Below are 19,177 nucleotides of genomic sequence, written 5' to 3'. Positions count from 1 at the left end.
AAATCACACCAAAGGGCAGGCATCACGCCAACACGCAACAAATTGACACATAACTTTAGAGCGTTTTTGTCTCATATTTCTTTGTTTGGGCATTTCTTTTTACTTTATTGGTCTTTTATTTGTATATTACAGTCTCTGATTTTGAGGTTTTGTATATATGTTTGTATATGTGGGGTTTTTTTTTGTGTGTATATGTGTGTGTATGGTTTGGGTGCTATTTCTTCTTTTAGTTTATTCATTTTGTTTTAACCTTGTTGTCTTTTCTCTGTTTATTCATTTTTTGAAGAAAGAAAGAGAGAGAGGAAGCATGGTTGGAAGGGTAGGGAGGTAGGGAGGAAGATATCAGGGACAGCAAACTGTTACCATAATTTTTATATAAAAATAACCTCATTTTCGATATAAATATTAAAATAACAGAATAAAGAACTTTTTAACACAAGAAACTGGAAAATCAAAACTGGGCTGTGACACCATCTCTTCAGTACCTTAAATTGGGTCTAATACTTTATACATGTTCTATTATTGATCCTTAGAACATTTGTCCATTATAGCAAAAACAGAATTGCAGTTGTTCCTCCCCAGAGTAACTTATTCATAGGTGGGTACGATTATTTGGTTTTGCATAGCAGACCACACAGAGAGAGGTCATGTGGCTGGAATGCAGTTTGACACTCCCATGTCTTTAAAGGCTTGCGTGTTAGTTTTAATCCAATTGAGATGTGCTGAGGAGGTTAGTGAGCTAGACTTGCCATGTAACTACCAAGATGCTTGCAACGAGAGTTCTACAGCGTGTAAACCCACTCAGAATGTGGGCAGCGCCATCCATGCTAGTGGACTTCAAGGGGAAAATGAAGAATGGCATCTAGGGCAAGCATTTTCTTTCTCTGCTTCCTGGCCTCCATGAGGTGAACTGATGTGCCCTGCAAGCCATCAGCCAACAGACACATTCCATTCCTTAAGCTCTTTTCCTCAAGTATTTGTCACAGTGACCATACTCTGGCCACAGGTTTTCACCATATTGGAAAGTGATGGGCCCTTTAAGCGCTGGAGGCTTGAGGGTGGTCCTTCAGTCGTAGGAGCTGTACAGGGCTTTGCAGCCAGTTCTTTGACTCCTGATGTAAGATGACATTTCTGCATCTCACACAATCTTATCACATTTTATCCTAAGAACCATTGTTATGGCTCTCAGTGCAACTGAGTGGATGAAGTCGCTACACCAGTGAGCCTCCAATACTCTGAGCTAAATAAACGTTTTTATGTAAGTAGATGATGTCTAGTATTCAAGGGAAAGCTGCCTGATGTGAGTATTCTGGAAAGAAAAAAAAAACTATACAAGGACTTTCAGTAGCCTGAAGATTTGTCTCCTAGAAGTTCTAGCTTCAAAATCCACTGATGTTTTGCTGTTGTCAGATTGCATGTTTCATACTTCTGGGGATTGAATATAAAATCTGTGTGTGTGCAAGCACTTGGGGACTGAGTCATGTCATTCCCTCTATCAATTTCCTGTGTGATTGATATATCTATAATGATATCTAGAGAGATATAGATATATCAACACATAGATATAGATATAAAACATATATTCTAATAGATACTACATATCTTTATGTCTGTATCTATACTTATGTATACTTATGTATTGAGATAGATAGATAGATAGATAGATAGATAGATAGATAGATAGATAGATAGATAGATGAAAGTGCAAAATAAAAAGATAGGACAGTGCCAAATTATGAGGACAGCATGTATGTGGGCTTAAAGTCCAGTTTGAGTTATTCTGTAAACTTCTAGATAGAGAAATTTGTATTTTTATGCAGAAACCACCGTCTCAAATTTAACAAACACTGGCCTCACCTTTGAAATTTTTCAGAGTTTTACTTTAGCGTGCAACATATTTTGGTCAAATCGTTTTCTTTCCATGATCAAAACCTGTACAAGTTCAAACTAGAAAAAAAATCCCAGCCTGGAGTATGGGAAGTGGGAATAAAGTTCTCATCTATAACCAGAAGCTGTGTGTGATTGACAGCTGGTGGGTTGGCTTTTCTCCTTCAGAGAATGCTAGAGCAGCACATCTATTGTGAAAGAACATCTAAATACTTCTCTTTCTCTTTCTTTTTTGTACTTTGCTTTAATTCATTCTCTGTCTCTGTGTCTGTCTCCCTGTCTCTCTGTCGTCTCTCTGCCACTCTGCCCCCTGCCTCTCTCTCTGGTAAAATTAGGTATGTATTTCAAAGGCAAGCTTTTTGATATTATACTATGTACATTCAATTAACTGTTCTACAGTTTTTCTTACTGTGGCTTGACACTTCCTTAATATATTATATACTATTACTAGCACATAAAGAAAATGTTACATTTACATTTACTGTGTTTTAAGTGTCCTACATAGTATTTAATAAGTATTTCTTCGATAACAAAAAGGAGAAATGTTTCCTGTCCTAATGTGAGCGCCCAAAATACCATTGGTGTAAAACTGTAAAGGCAAAAGTAGAGAGGGTGGTTTGCCATGAAGGTGAGGGTTATGGTGGTTATTTCCCTAAAGCGTATGCTGTTCGGATGTCTAGTCATCCTTAGGAAAGCAAGTGAACACTAATTTCTTTTGATTAGTCTTCCTCTACAGTTTGTAGTTCTAGGACTGAACATTTGAAAGACAAGTTTTACCTTGACTTGTTATCTACTTTGTGAAGCTCTCTGCAGTCTAGCAGTCAAAAGGAGTAATACTTGCTTATTGTTTTTATGAGGGATCATTAAATTTGAGGGAAAAGTTAATGCAACATCTCCAAGTCCACACGTATTGATCCTTTATATTAAAATTCACTAATTTGAATTTAATCTCACATATAATTGTTATTTCACTTATTTGTCAAGTGCTGTGGAACCTGTTGCTGGTTAAGACCTAGCTGATGATTACAAAATTACAGCACGGCAAGATATACGTGCTGAAAAGTTATCATTTCCGTGAATTTAAAAAGGTGAGTCAAAAGAACTGATTAATGATTAAACCAAAGGAATTCTATGAGAAGGTTAGGTGTCATGTAGAACCTTAAAATGACATAGTTATTCAGAAAATATAGTTAAAATATTGGATATAAACAGAGATGGGTGGCAATGACAGCTGTTACAGTGTTGTGATAGTAAGTACTGTCTCCTTTAAGCTGAGGTGAGTAGGAAAAGTTGATGAGAGGAAAAAGAAATTTAGAACCAGAGAAACTAAAAAGCTGTTTGAGAAAACAGAAGAGCAGTATAGCCAGAACAAAGTAAAAAAGAGAGTGCAGGGTGAAAATAAGCTAGAGAATTTGAAAGGACTACGTGGTAAGCCAAGAAGATTTCCTACAAACTTATTCAAAGTAGAATTAAAACCAATGTACATCTTTGAACAGTTTCATTTCAGTCACATATTTAAATGGTCAATCTGGCCATTATTGAAGAACGTAGGCATAGGGATTGGAAGAGAACTGTGGAGGCTGAGAAAGACCATTGCAGTACCGCAGAAGGAAGGCATGGGCAGGGCTGTGAAGTTGAGAAAGACCAAAACTGATGCGTTCCATTAATTTTCATTTTTTTTATTAACAGAGACTGGCTGATTTTATTGAGTTGTAAAACTTGGGTAACATTCTCCAAACCACCCAAGAGTCCCTCCATAGTGTGTTCTTTGGGTAGAAAATAAGAAGTGGGAGACAGAATTCCAATGCAGAGGTGAGCAAATATTCTCACTTGATTAACATGCTTGTAGACAGATAAATAGTAATATCAAATGATAATCTCTTTAATAGGTCTGATGGTCTATGGACAAGGTCAGATTGAGTGAATTGAATCTAGACATGTGGGGAATTTCTAATCATGCTCCAAAATAAAAACATCTAGAGTACTGTAGATATTAAGGCAATAGAACTTATGAGTGAGCCCTGAGAAACTCCACACTTATAAACCAGAAAAGGCAGGAACCCTGAGGAGTTGGGAAAACCCTTTAAGAGTAGGATGCCAGAGAGCCCCAGAATAAAGTGATCAACTATGGCATGCTTTCTCTCACACAGAAAAATGGCATTGAGTGTAGGAAGGAAAGAAATCTAAACCGTTAACTGAGAGTTTATGGTCTAGTAGAAGAGACAGAGAAAATATTCACTTTGACATATAAATGTGACAATTAAAGGGATTGTGAGACATATTACCCAGTCTTGGAGATGGGAAAATGTGATGAGGTTGAAGTTAAGGGAGGGTTTGGTGGGAAAAACATTCTGAAATGTGGCCAGATGGGATAGAATTTCTCATAAACAAAAAAATCTGTATTAAAAAAGAACTTTCAGGATGGACAGAGCTTAGATTCAGTAATATATAAAGAGTTAGAGATAAAGAAGGGGCCAGATCATGGAGAACTTTGGAAGGTATCACAAAGAGATTGAACTTTATTTCCTAATAGCTATGCAGACTTGTAAAGAAGTTATTAAAAGCAGACAAGAAAAACACCATTTATACTTTAGAATGATCTCCTTGGCAGCTAGCCCCAGGACAAGGGCTTACAGTTGATTAAGAATATCTGAGTATTCTTTAGGAACCTCTAATGAAAATCCAATCCAAAGAATGGTGAGCATCTTAAGTAAGAAGGCAATTAAAATATATTACAATTGAAGACTTTTAAAACTTTGTGTGGTTTAATAGGTCTTAGTAAAGATGGACACTGTTTGTAATTAAGATAGAGGGTAAATTTATGCCAGGAAATAGAGCTTCTTAATTTGGAATTTGGTCAGCAAAAAAACTGGTAAATAATTTCTGACAGATGGCGACACAGAATCTTCCATGACCATTAACATCAAGATCTCTGCTTTATGCTCTATCCAAGAGCTACAACTTCTGACAATGTCATCGTTTCCAATTCTATAATAGGTCATTTGCCATCAGAGCATCATACCCCTTTCAGGAAAGCAGAGGTCTCTTTTAATTAATAATGTTTGTGATAATGTTGATGGTTAAGACTATACTTACTTGGAAGCTTTATATACTGCACCATAATTGGCATACACCACTCTGCTGCTTATCGGCGACACATCAAAGAGCAGGAGATTCACTGAAGCTCAGAAATCCACTTCTAAGGGCTTTGATGAGCTAGATTTCCTGTTCAGCCTCAAATTCTTGTTTTTGTTTGCTTGCTTGCTGTTTCGCTCACTTCTGCCACTCACTGGTCTCCATTAATTGTGAATCTAATTCTTTACAATCCAGGATATTTTTATTGTCCTCAAATCTAGGACTTATGTATGGATCACAGTAATAGTATTTATCATTTCACCATCCTGATACATGGGACATACCCAGAGTTCTATATTTTAAAAATGGCTTTCTTTGGGCTTCATTTCAAATGAACAAACATCACAAATTTTGTGTCAGAATATGCCATGAAATTTTTAAAAATGCTTTCAACGTCTATATGGATGCTCATCTTGTTAAGTGGGTTTGAGTACTGTCGAATTGCTTTTTAGTAATAAATCATAGGTTGCCTGGAGACATCACCTGCTTTGTGCTATTTATTTCTGCTCAATTAGATTTACCTCTGAAACCTGTTTTTCGTTGTTTTTAGCTTTGTACAGCTATAGACAGTTCTGTGGGGATTAAAACGCTAAAAGTCATTACATGTATGCTATTATTATATGCTTAGAGAAACTGATCCCCAGATACATAGATACATTGTCATTTTTCTATAATGGGAGGGCTGAGATGAAAACTTAGAACTTTTTTGAGTATATTGTCTTTGTTGAAAATCTCAAATGGAAGTGATATATCTTACACTGAAGGCAATTTCTCATTGTCTTCAGCTCTTAATGAAAAGTCATATATGCTGCATTCGTTAAAATTATTGTTATAGAAAAAAATTTATGTTAACAACAGTGTGGTTTTTCAACAATTTTGCATCATTACAAGTAACCTTTAAACTTTTCTTCCTCTTACTTGGGAACAAAATTTATATTGAACCAAACATTCAAAAATTTATGAAAGCATATAAAACATCCCTTATTTAAAAATATTATATAGCTGTACATGATCTAATGTATCATTTTAGATTGGGGAATGAAAGGATAAAACGCTTTAGATCTTGTTTTATAGAAATATTCCTAACAAACTTATGAGTAATGAGTGGAAAATCATGATGATTAAGAGCATATTTATTCCAATGAGAGGCAATAAAAAGCTTAAAATTAAGAAGAACACTATAGTATAGACACAACTATATCTTATGTTTCTTTCCTCTGTATCCTTTACAATATTAACCTATGCATGTCTCAGTCTGGGTTGGTTTCTTGAATGCAAGATGAGGCCATGAACGATGCTCTCATGTCCTTCTTTGGTTCTTTATGTCAATTTCTGAAGAAAACAGTATCATCAGGAAAGGTTCTAAGTGTTAGAAGTTACTGGAATGAATTTGGAAAGAGGCCAATAAAGAACAGAAATTAGGATGATTTTCTTAACCATAAAGAAGGGTGAAATAATGACTTCCTCAAGAGAGACAATAGAAAAAAGATGGCGGTGTGAGAAACTAATGGAGAGTGCAGGTTACCCCATTGCACACAGAGCACAACAGAGAGCACTGTGCCCCCTGGGGAAATGTGAGTGCTGAGACAGGATTGGTGACAGCTTAAGTCTACTTAAGTCAATGGATTTCAAATGGAGTACGCCTAAGAATGATTTGCATAGGAAGAATGTTGCCTAAGAGAATGTGGAATCATGAAAATTCAGTAGAGAAAATGAAGAAATTTTGTTAACACCCACTAAGATCACTAACAACTTAAAGAAAAGAAGAAAAAAAGAAAGAGAGAAAAGGAAAGGAAAAACCCCTGTGGTCCAGCACAAATCATACAAGAACTGGCTTTGATCCTTGTATGAGATTATTACATAGGCAGGATGTGATAAGTCAATATTGCCCTAATGGATTATATTGAGATTCTATACATATTGTGTTTTATATTAGTACCCTATTATACTAGACATATATGCATTTTATCAGTTAGGGTTTTTGTTGTTGATGTTGTTTTACATTAAACAGATGGCTCTTAGTGTCCCTTTTATTATAAATGATTAGAATTTGGCTATCCACTCAATATTTTTATTTTGTCTTCCTGGTTTATAATGTTTGTGTTGATAATGAACCTATCCACACATAGAAAAACATACATATATATGCATAAGTATTATATATAGAAAATTAATTAATCATTTAATATTTTAAAACAAGAGAAACATATGTAGGTATACATACAGTGTTACATAGCTATACATTTCCTTACAGAAGGAAAATACTCATATTTACAGGCGTTTATAGAATATTCCTTTCTACAACACTCAGTTCTACAAGAAAAATAAAATGTCTTTTCTATAAATGCTTCTTTCTTGCGTTTTCCCCACTCAATGTATTTCTCTTCGATAACAAAAGTACAGTTCGTTTTTAAATGCATTTTTGCATAATGTCACATTAAATGTGGCTTTTAATTATTGGTTTTGATGATTTTTGAAGATTTTTGTATTTAGATGGCATACACATTTTCAATCATGTCTTAATTACTTTTAAAAATGCTGCACTGGCTTAGGGACAAGACAGATAACTTGTTAAGCATTTGAAATTTCTGAGCTGTTTTCTCAGTTCTGGCAGTCACTACCCAAGTCCAGATTGTAACCTCCTTTCTGCCTCCAAAGCCTGCCTTGGCTCCGTGTCCAGCGAGGGATTATGGATTTAGCAAGGAAGGTAAGTGTGACTGCAAGCATTGGCTCGCCATCTGCTCCCCAGCAGAGCCTGGGCCAACCTGCATCGCCGGCAGCAAGACCAGGGCAGTGTTCTCCAGCCAGCCCTTTCCAACCTGGCTCAAGGCAAACTACACATTCAGTCAGATGATTAGGTCTAAGTAGTCCATATGTAACGGAATATTTTTCCTAAATACCAAAATGAAAACAAAATGAATGCCATTTTTTTTCATTCTCCTTACTCGATACATCAAGTTTTACACAAATAAATACTCTCTTAAGGTTTATGCAAATGATAGAAAAATAAAACTATGCATTATTTAGCAGTTCCTCCTATTTCAAGATCTAACAGACTTTATTCTCAGCATGTTTTTCCCTAGTTTATGCTGGCCTTCTTTTCCGATTCGACTTTTTAATTCATCTTTTTAAATTATTCCTTTTTAAATCATTATCTTGTGTGTCTTCATAGGTTCTAATGTATTAATCTATTATTAATTCTTACTATACTCAACTTAATCTTAAGTTGTTTAAAGCTCTTCTAAGAGTAAACACTTGCCTGTGCTTTAAAAATAGCTTGTACTCTAATATTTTGCGTATTTGATCCAGTAGCCTCATTCAAGCCTGCCACATAAATTATAATTCTATTGTAGCATTTTGTGTGTGGGATATTCAAGTATCAAACAAGAAGATTAACCTTTGGGTTCGAGAACCAAGATTATTTCTCAATTCATAAGATGATATTTTTTTAGTCACTGATATTAACACATTTATTTCTTTTTCAATTTATTTTGTTTCAGGTCAAGAGCTGATTTAAAAAAATGATTTCCATAAATTCCAGAAGAGCATGCAGTTTCTGCCTCCTTTATCCCTGCTGCTGATTTGAGGCCAGAGTGAACCCGAAAATAAGCTAGAGAAACACCTCGCCCCTTTTTCTTAAACTGTTGTCGCCTCTCTGCAGAATGCACACAGAAAACAATGTGAAACTGTAGAACCTACAATACAGTATATTAAATTACAACATGGGTCAGTAATGGAAACTTATTCCCAGATATGAATTATTTACAGCCCATTTAAGTAATCCATATTCAGGTGTGGCAATGAAAAAAAGTGCTACATAAATCTTTAATACTGACCAGTTGAGAGAGCAGAACTGAGGATTACAGACATTTTAAAGGAAAAAAGGAAAGAAAGAAAGAAAAAAAAAGCAAGACCCAAATGAATTGATATAGCTTATTCAGTGGCTTACGGCACCAGCGTGCTAATAAATTGACGGATGGCTTGTCAGGGGTAGGAGGTGAAACCCTAGCATTTCTAATAAGGTGGGGTCTAACATCACACTACCAAAAGAAGGAATTGTGAACCTGACTGCTACAGGAAACCGCCTGTACCTCTTTTGTCCATGCGGGTGTTGAAAATGTCATTTTGTAACATCAAAAATCCATGAAGAATTTGATAAAAAAACAACCCAGGAACTGCATCAGTAATGTAAATGAGCCATGTAGAAGGTGGCACAAGACAGGGAGATGATACTGAAAAGAGCTGGTTCTTTTATCTTTTGTATGGAACTGTAGCCAGTACCATATTTGGGGACATAGGCTGATCAAAGAAATTCCTTTAGCCTTGTTTTAGGTTTCTGTAGCATATAGAATAGAAAATACCCACTCACTTAAAGGATGTAAAGTCTGTGGAGTATTTCATACTATTTTTGTGCACGTATTATGGAAGTTGTTAACTACTCCAAACTGAAGTATAAAAGATTATGCGTGGTGGGGAGGGTTTCACTTGCAATTTCTTTTGTTTCCTGGAGCAGTACCTATATTAATTCATCTTATAAAGATCATTGCTCAAGAACTAAATTTTGCATATATTAGAAAGCAGAATTAGCATTGCACTGTGTACAACATTCAGCACTAAGTTCTCTCCAAGCAACCATTAAAGGTCATGTTTTGACGACTGAATGGCAAGTCTGCACCTTGGTCCCCTGGAGAGGCATTCCCCAGGTACATGCAAAAGGTTATTAAATTACCTTCCGAGCGACACTATCTCTTTGGATGAAAATAATTACAGGCTTTTAGAGGCATCAGAATGCTTTCTTTCTTTCCTTCTTTCCTTTTTTTTTTTCTTAATAAGAGGAAGATGCAGTACCTAATGACCATTTTTGTGTGTGAGTCATAGAGCCTGTCAGTGGTGACAGGACAAATGAGCGTAATGGCACAGCTTAAAGGGGAAAGGTTCATTTTAAATAGTGACAAATAATATTTAAATGGCATTGTTGGAGACCCATCATGCTTGTGAAATGTAGTTTGTATCTCTTCTTCATTCTTTAATTTCATCACTGTCGAACGGCATTCACTGCTAACGTACAACATCAGGTGCAGCTATAATTTCTAACTGTTAAACATGCCGCTAACCAAACAAGATATATCACAATTTTTTCTCTTTCAGGATTTTTTTCAATATAGATAATTCATTAAATAATTAAAAATACATAGCAAGCATTTCGCGGTAGAAGCCACCTTTGCTCGGTGAAGATAATAGCCGTGAATATTGTTTTTGCTCTCCAGATCAAAAACAGATATGGTTTAGCGTTTAGACTAAGGACATGTTGTAGCACACGTTGGGAGTGTCTTGGAGATGAGCAGCTACAGTGGTCTGCTCCTGTAAAGCCACTATATATTGGAACAGGGCATCGAGCACGAACACTCTCCTTTCTACAAAGCAAATAGATGACTTCAAACATGTAATACTGTGAATCAAACTCACGTGCGAGGTCTCCCTATCCTTTGCCCAGGTTCAGAACTTTTAAGAAAGACATAAACATGGATCTGTGTTGAGATGTCTTGTGCATAGAACTGTACTCGTGACTTCCAACTTTCATGGAGAGCCTTTGAATTCTTGAACATTTTTACATAGCCTCCTCGCATTTATTACTACTTTATTTTCAGATCACTTAAGCCAAAACTGGAGACAGTTTAGGTACCTTTGAGTTGTTAAAAGTTATAGCCAATTTTCTGAAAAATTATACCAGCTAAAAACACAACATTAAATATTTACCCTGTTGGATGTTAAAAAACGCTTACAATGAAAAATGCTCACATATTGACTATTCAAAATGGCCTGCACTTTGAAATGGCGAAATGGAAGGGATTGCAGATGTACAAGAATAAATATAAAAACAAATGAGTTGACTTGAAGTGTTGCCGGCTTTCATAAACATGCTACTGCAATAACATGTGACATTAATATTTAATTACAAAAGCACTGCTGCAAAATCTTTGAAATTAATGTTTTGCAAAATTAACATTCAGTGCACAGAAGCAAAGTCGTTCCAGGCGCGACTGTGATTAACAATGCCATTCACTTTACATATTATATTAATATATTATTCAAGCTACGAATTAACACCTCCTAATTTAAATAAGGTGCTACATATCATGATGAGCTAAAATGCTTTTCTTAAAATGGCCCGTCTGATTTTAAGCAATCTGTGTTTATCATTTAATATTTTGTTATTGAATACTGTTCTCCGTAAAACTCCCTCCACTTTAATTTCAAGCAGAGACCTCATTAAACTGGTGTGTTCTGTTTGTGGGATTGCTAAGCCATTCGAACCATATTTTGTTTGCTTGCTATGCATAGCCCTGAAATACTGTGTGTGCGAGTCTGCTCTGGGTAGCCATGCTTTTTACTTTGAAGGTTCTGTGAGATCCTTTCAAGGTATGTGTCTTCTGCTTTCGGTAAGACACTTGTTTGCACAAGTGTGGTCACTGTCCTTGTGCCTTGCACGGGATTTCCCTGTGATCACTCAGCAGATGGTAAACACAGTCCTGGGAGGGGGAAGCTGCACTTCCACATTGCCAGTGTACTGACTCACTCTGTTTCCCATAGAAGTGTGAAGATGCATGGCAAGGGCACTCCCTTCTCCTTCTAGTCTACGGAAAGGGTGACTGTCATTCTTGCTCTCATTCCATTCATCAGGAAGTAACCTGGAGGACCACTTCTGTTGTGTTCAGGTCTGTGTGTCTGAGAGCTTCTTGATTTGAGAAGAAAAGTTGAGGAAATGAGATCACAACCCAGGAAATGCCACTTCAAAACCCCTGTGCTTGTTCCAATATGGCAACTTCGGGAACCCAGAATTCAAGAACAATTTGGCTCTGGGCATATTTGAACTGAAGACTCTTACTGGCAGACTCAGGAAATACTGAGCAACAAAAATCAATTATTAAGATACCTCAGGATAAATTTAGTGTACTCTAAAGCCAGTTTCTTCTTTACTGTAGAGGTGCTTAGCTTCCATTCATCAGCCAGTGCACGATATGATAAAAGTGGTAAGCAATTTTATCACTTTAGGACCCTAAACTTAAAAATGAGAGAGAGCCTTATTTATTTATTTCAGGTCAAGGTCCATAGGTCCCCCATATTGTGTAATCCCAACTCAGACTCACTTATGTAGCAAAATGGGTATCAGTTTTTAAAATCATCAAAAAATTGCTAGAAGGATCTTTAACAAACAGTTGGCCCAACAGAGTATGTGAAGACAATAGGACATTTACCTATGCCCCATGCTATAAATACACGGTTGTATTTTTCCAGTTTTAAAAACACACAGCAACAAACTCTAACAAGGTCCTCTTAAAGAAATGGACTCATTTTAGTCTTTGCCTTTGATGTCAATAATTTCTTGCTCATGTACCTTCTAATTTGAAGATAATATTACCACAGCTGTCTTTGTTTGTTTGTAGTCGAGGCTGGCCTTGAACTTAGTATGTAGGCTCTTGAGGCAATCCAGTTGTTTCAACCTCTAGAGTATTAGGAGTCTATGTATTTACCACTTTGCCTGCTACTTTGAAAATTATTTTATTGAAAACAGATTGTTTTCATACATATATTCTAATTATGGTTGCCCGCCCCCCACTCTTTTGAGATCTTCCCCACCTCCCCACTTAGAAAGCAATCAGGTAAATGCCCAACCATTGAGCTATATTTCCAGCAATGTGTATCTCTTTTGAAAAAGATTTTTTAGTTATTTTTGTTTAATGTGTTCAAGTGTTTGGCCTGTTTATATTTATGTGCACCTCATGTCTTTGGTGGTGACAGAAGTTAGAGTTTTGAATTCCTTAGCTGGAGTTACCAATAGGTGTGAACCACTATGTGAGGGCTGGTAAAGGAACCATGTCCTCTGCAAGACGAACAAATGCCCTTAATTATTGAAACACCCGCTACTTTTATTTTTTTAAGGATGCTACATCACATTATTTTATAATTTCTTCAGGATTTCATTAAGATAAATTTGGGAATAATGGTTTTGATACTCAGAATTATACAATGTGCTTTCAAAGATTATTTGTCCACAACTCAAAACAAACTATTTCCAACTGAGTGATATTTTGGATAACCAATTATCAGGTTAAAAGAATGAAAAGTTGGAATTGCTAGGACAATTTTGGAGGTATAAGGATCAACCTTTATTCTTTGCACAAAGACAGCTCCTGAGGAAACAAATTCAGTATCATTTTCCTTGAGAATCAGTGGGAATGAACATTTCAAGGAGAAAGGCAGATTCTGCCTGGGTATTTATCTTTTAAACTTTCAAAGAAGCCAAGGCGTCTTCCTTTAGAACTCTTCACCACCTTTGATTTTCATGGTCTCCATTGAATTATGGCACGGATAATTTTTTGGTTGGACTATGGGTACCGTAGAGTATATAGATAGCATAAGCTATGTTTTAGAGATAGTTTTCCAAAGCAACAAACAAACACACAAGTAAAAGCAAAGCATTGCTGATGGTTGATTAACGAAATTACCCACCCTCACCAGCATTTAAAGTTTTTGGAGACGGTCGTATTGTACTGATTAGTACTTTATTTAAGTCTTCCCTGGAGGTCTACTACTTTTTTAACGTATTTTTTTTCTAGAGAGCTAGAGAGATGGTTCTGCAGTTAAGATCGCATGCTGCTTTTCAGAGGACTGAGAATAATTCCCAGCTCCTCCATGATGCTGCTCAAAACTGCCCGGAATTCCAGCTCTAGGGGGATACATTGCCCTCTTCTGGTCTCCATGGGCGCTGTACTCACACGTACATGCTCATACACAGAAACACACATTTACACATAAATAAAAGTAAACAAAATCTATACAACATAATTTTCTATTAGTATTTCTTAAGAATATATATTGATGTATTTAAACAGTAGTAGTTGTCCCAAAGAAAACACATCGTACCGATATTTCCCAAACTATAACTTCTTTGGAAGACATGAGATATGAAATTCACCCAATGTGTTAAGATATTCTATGCCAGAGCAATGCATGAAAACAATCTTTAAAAAAAAAAACAACTACATAGTAAAACGTGTATAAAGCCATAAAAGAATTTTATATTGATCATTGATAGATGGGGATAATCAAGGTTATTCAGGAAGAAAGCATGCCGTTTCTTGAAATTGTATCAGTTTCTAACAATTTATTTCAAGGTAATGATTAGTAAGATATTTGTGTGTGAGTGCGTGTGCATGTGTGTGTGTGTGTGTGAGTGCATGTGCGTGCGTGTGTGTGTGTGTGTGTGTGTGTGTGTGTGAATAATAGGTGCTATAAATAGTGGCTGACCCTGAAAACACTTGTCTAGTATCCCATATGATCACTTATATTTTAGATTAAAATATTATAAATGAGACTTATTTTCAGGAATAAATGCCATGCTCTGTAATGGAAGTGAACAATATCTTATTTCTAACTCTGTGCCATAACACGGAAAGCTCCGGGGCACTAGAGTGCTTCATTTTCTGAATACCAATTAGCAATTAGCTCAATGTTATTGATGTGGACACAAGATTGAAAGACAGGGAATCTTCTGATATTAATCCTCCTACCCGAATTTGGTTAATAATAAGCTATGCGATTAGAAGTGTCCAGTTTGGGGTCACTGTCACAGTCATGCCCAATCCTGACTCCCCAGGTTAGCATATCATTCTTTGTAGGACACACGGACCCATGAAAATGGTGACTCTCAAAACCTGGGACAAGATTTGATTATCACAGCAAATACATTTTGTTCAATTGAGCATTTTGCTTAACAGGGTAGAAGTTGGTTGATATTTCACCAAGAAATTGACCACGGCCATTTTTGTTCTCTCCTTTCTGTTCTCTTCTTTTCCCTTTTCCAGACACCTCCCACCACCCCAATTTCCTGTCTTTGAGGTCCTCAGATAAATGGGGAAAATTCCCTGATTACAGTCAAACATCCGATGGGACATTTCAAAAATCCCTTAAAATACATGCCTTATTGGCATGACTTATGGCCATCTTTAGGCCAAATCCCTGTGTACTAGGCAATCACCTCATCAGACCAACGGATACACAATTGACAACCTTTGAATTACCTATGCAGTTCTTATGGGCAAAAGTTCCTTCCATGCAGTTTTTGCACTTTAAAACTCCTAGTCTTATAGCAAGACTGTGCTGATAGTACCAAATTTCTTCTCTTGGACACATAAACGTATTTCTGAATACAATATGAACCTAAAAATGTTCAGAATGGTTTTGTGTGGAATACTGCCATGTCATGAGTATTTGTAATGAAGTCCAACAAGATGCAGACAGGGGGTTGAGATGGTGAGCAAATGTTAAGTTCTTCTTCCTCCTTGAGGCCATCTTACCTCAAAGTATGTAATTTTATAAGGAGAAATGAATAGTAACGTGAAATAATAAATTAGTACCATCATAGTAATTTTAGCATGGTTTTCTTACAAAACCAATTTTAACCCTTTTTCAAGGATAACTAGATTTTCTCTTTGAAGAAAAACGTTGGTTTTGTGCTCATTAGAATGTGAAGGTCCTCAGTAAAACCTATAAAACTTACAGAACCTAGGAAATAGAGAAGAAAAAGTCCCTGATTGTTTCAGCGGTACAGCGCCGAGAAGGCCCAAAGTTTCATATCACTGTCAAAGACATGCTTTTTAACAAATGTTGAAATTTAACTTATTATAGCAATCAAGATAGAAATTCATTTAAAATGGAGTTCACTATTGAAATGAAAATAAATAAGTCTGCGTTACTCGTGCAAGTGAAATATGTTTTCGTATACCTCCGGTCGTTTTTAAGTCATAAGCGAAACTAAGGCAAACAATAAAAATCAAGAAAGCAGGTTGGGGATTTAGCTCAGTGGTAGAGCGCTTGCCTAGCAAGGGCAAGGCCCTGGGTTCGGTCCCCAGCTCCGGAAAAAAAAAAAAAAAGAAAGAAAGAAAGAAAAATCAAGAGAGCCGGTGGCAGTGCTGTGATTATTATCACTAGGATACAGCCTGTAATAAGTGTTTATTTTCCGGAGTTGCTTTTAAAAAAATCACCCATAATTTAATAACACGAAGTTTATCCTGAGCATTAAGGTCCTGTAGCATTCAAGAGATCTTAGCATTTGACCATCTTTACAAATATCCTTCCAAGAATCGAGACACTAAGAAAGCACACATTTACCAGAGCCGAGATACTGAGGCCTAGAAATGTAAGAGATTTTCTCAACCACACACAGTAATTTGCTTAGCTAGGGCTGAAATTTACATCTTTTGAGTCCAGCATCACTTGCTGTCTTGCACTTGACCTCTGCATGTTGTTATGGACATAGGAAAAGCTATGATCCAACACATAAGGTAATCATGTCATTATGCCAATGTAAGTGATATTTAATATGCATCAAGGTATTTACATAAAGGTCTGGTTCTCTGAGTAAATAGAAATGTCAAAGAGCAAGAAGAGAAGTGGGAGGCAGGGTGGAAGGGGAGGAGGAAGGTGAAAGGCACCCGTTGGCTTCTACAGTCCTTAAAGGAGACAGGTAACAGTAAAAGGAGATCCGCTCTTGCTTTCAACATTAACAGCAGAATCATTTTGGGAAATAGTAGACTAAACGGCAAAATTGTTTTCCACCTTTTGGAGTCAAAGGAAATTAATAAAGCCTTACAGGTACATGCCCCGTAAGGAGTTGGTCAAAAATCACAGCTAGAAAAGAGAAGGGAGGAAATAAATGCTCATTGGAGGTAGGTGGGCTCTCGCGCTGAGCCTTGTAAATAGACTTTGATGAATTGATTGCGTTTCAACAATAGTTGAAGCTTTCAGCGCTTCCTTTCATCCTCTCTCTGCCATCGATCTAAGTTTCTAAGGAGTTCAGAACGACCACTCTCATTGGCTGGCTTTCCTAAGTGATGACTGGGCACACAAATAAACAGGCGTTTCTCCAGTTTTCTTCTGAGTAACTGGCAGCAATGTCAAACCAATGAAATTGCACAGCACAGCGGGCAAAGCCCGAGTAGCCCTCTTTTCGCCGGCCCCTCTCCTTTAAAAGCCACATCCGAAGGTCCAAATACTTGGAAAAGCCATCAGAGTCTTTCCATGGTGTCTGCATGAATAATTACCTCATTCCTCCCAGGAACCTCATTCCTTTAACATGGAAACATGCAAATAGTTTTACATGCCTTATTTAAAAAAAAAAGTTACCTCTCACTTTTTTAGCTTGAGAAGTTTAAATAATTTCATTTCTTAAATCTCCATGTCAACATCATAGGAGGAAGCAATCCTTACAGAAGTATCTACTAGAGCTTTTTCTCCTTTACTTCTGTCATTCCTGTGTTTAGAAGAAAATACAGAAACACCTTACGAAAAGAATCCGGAGTTTCCAGTATTTTCTAAAAGGTCAAAATTAAATTGACAGATAGGAAAGGAAAAGGAAAAAACCTGTCATTATCGAAACCTTACAATAATAATTTACAATGACCTAATTTAGAATTCCCTAGAAATAAGACAGAGTGAGAGAAGTTATGCACACAAGCCAGCCCCTGTCATACACTGCTCATTTTTGTAGACAGAGAAACAAACACACACAGGCATTTTACCACTTTTAGCCACCTGAATGACTTCTTAGTATTAACCATAATGAGACACATCAAAAAAAATCACTCTAGTCTATTACTGCAGGGGTAAGAAAGTGCCAGCTGAACACTATTCTATTTTTGTTTTGTTAACATTTAGGAATAATAGTTTTCTGAACTCGTAAATAATCACGTACAATTTTTAGTGGCTGGAAATTCCACAGCGAGTTGAAGTATCACAAAATGATAAAGATCCACTCAAAACGTGATGTGGCTATCACAGTAGAACACTGTTCCAGAGAAATAGTGTTCATTGGACGACTGTCAGAATTTGCATAACTTACTCTGCATGAATTAACTATGAAACATAAAATTCGACTTCGACTTAAATACACACAGAATTCTCTAGGCACTGCAGTTTTCTAGGCATTGCAATCATGACATCACCGTAATGGCTAAGTCATCAGCAGAACCAAAGAAACAAGGCTGACCCCCATGAGCAGCATGTCTTGGTACATGGGTCGAGAGATGTAGCGCTGTTAGGAAAGAAAACAAAAACAAGGTCATGGGACCAACCAAATTAGGCTCACGTATGACAGTGTGTCTAGGAATCTTTGAGATGGATACTTGTCATCGGAGTCTACGATGGCCACTCCGATACATCGGCTGGATGGACTGGGCTCACAGGAGAAAATTCAGAGATGTTGGGATCTCTAAGGTTACCAACGGTCCAGATAATGAGAGTCTGATATTTAACATCTGTCCTATTGCTTTTTATTATCTATCTTCTGATCAAATTTTCCAGTGGTGCCAAAAGAAAAAAAAAAATCACTAAGTCAAAAGGACTTGGTGGGGGTATCTTTGTTTCTCTCCCAAAGCCTAAAAGTTAGACACAACTGCAGCACAAAGAGTAAAGAGGTTGTTATTCATATTAACTACATTTACATTCCTAACGCAACATCCAGAGAGCTAATAGTGGGGTTATTAACATAACAAACGTAAATGTTCTATATAAATAATACTGTTTCAGGCCAGCAACCGCTCATCTGACAGCATTTAGGCACAGGCTCAACATCTGTTTATGAACACTTTGCCTAATGATATCATCAGATATCATTAAGTGCGGCAGAATACAGCACACAGGCAGGTGCAGCTGCCTTCAGAACCCATCACAGAGAAAGAAAAGAGCTGCATTCCCCATCCGAAAACCCATCATTAGGACAATTTTCTTCGACAAACCAGCCCTGTGATTTCAATCTGTATATCACCTGTAATTGTAGTTTTTAGCAAGAAGCTGATTCTATACATTTAGCGACGAATCACGTTGATGGCCTGAATACTGGAAACACATTTGTGGTCCCAGCTGCAGCAGCTTTTTTTAGAGCCTGTGTTAACAAAATACTGCTAACAAGGCAAGGCTTAGAGTGTGGCTTTGTTTCTCTTTCTTGTTCATAGTGTTTAGATGTGCATAATTATGGAAATTAGCAATTGATTGCTTCTCAATAATAATTGATTACTGGTCACTGAACTCTGCTGCAGCACTTTCCTGGAGGTGAGGAGAGGAGATAAGTGAATTCCTTCCAGTTCCAGCCTGACAG

At 36.8% G+C, this 19,177-nt stretch overlaps 1 protein-coding gene and 1 long non-coding RNA gene across 10 annotated transcripts in view; one reads left to right on the top strand and one right to left on the bottom strand.

Annotated features, from left to right (window-relative positions):
• LOC147995447 (uncharacterized) overlaps nucleotides 1-8,762 on the top strand; it is a 153,406-nt gene extending 144,644 nt beyond the window's left edge. The window contains exons 6-7 of the long non-coding RNA XR_015684308.1: nucleotides 3,577-3,699; nucleotides 8,523-8,762. This is a non-coding gene — a long non-coding RNA (uncharacterized LOC147995447). The remainder of the gene's footprint in view (nucleotides 1-3,576; nucleotides 3,700-8,522) is intronic.
• Arhgap15 (Rho GTPase activating protein 15) overlaps nucleotides 1-19,177 on the bottom strand; it is a 604,300-nt gene that overhangs the window by 362,668 nt on the left and 222,455 nt on the right. The window lies entirely within an intron of this gene.

Source organism: Rattus norvegicus, chromosome 3 (genome assembly GCF_021556685.1).
Source record: "Rattus norvegicus strain SHRSP/BbbUtx chromosome 3, alternate assembly SHRSP_T2T, whole genome shotgun sequence".
Lineage (NCBI taxonomy): Eukaryota > Metazoa > Chordata > Mammalia > Rodentia > Muridae > Rattus > Rattus norvegicus.
The sequence above is the reverse complement of the archived record's forward strand: the minus strand, read 5'-3'. Positions and strand labels throughout refer to the sequence as shown.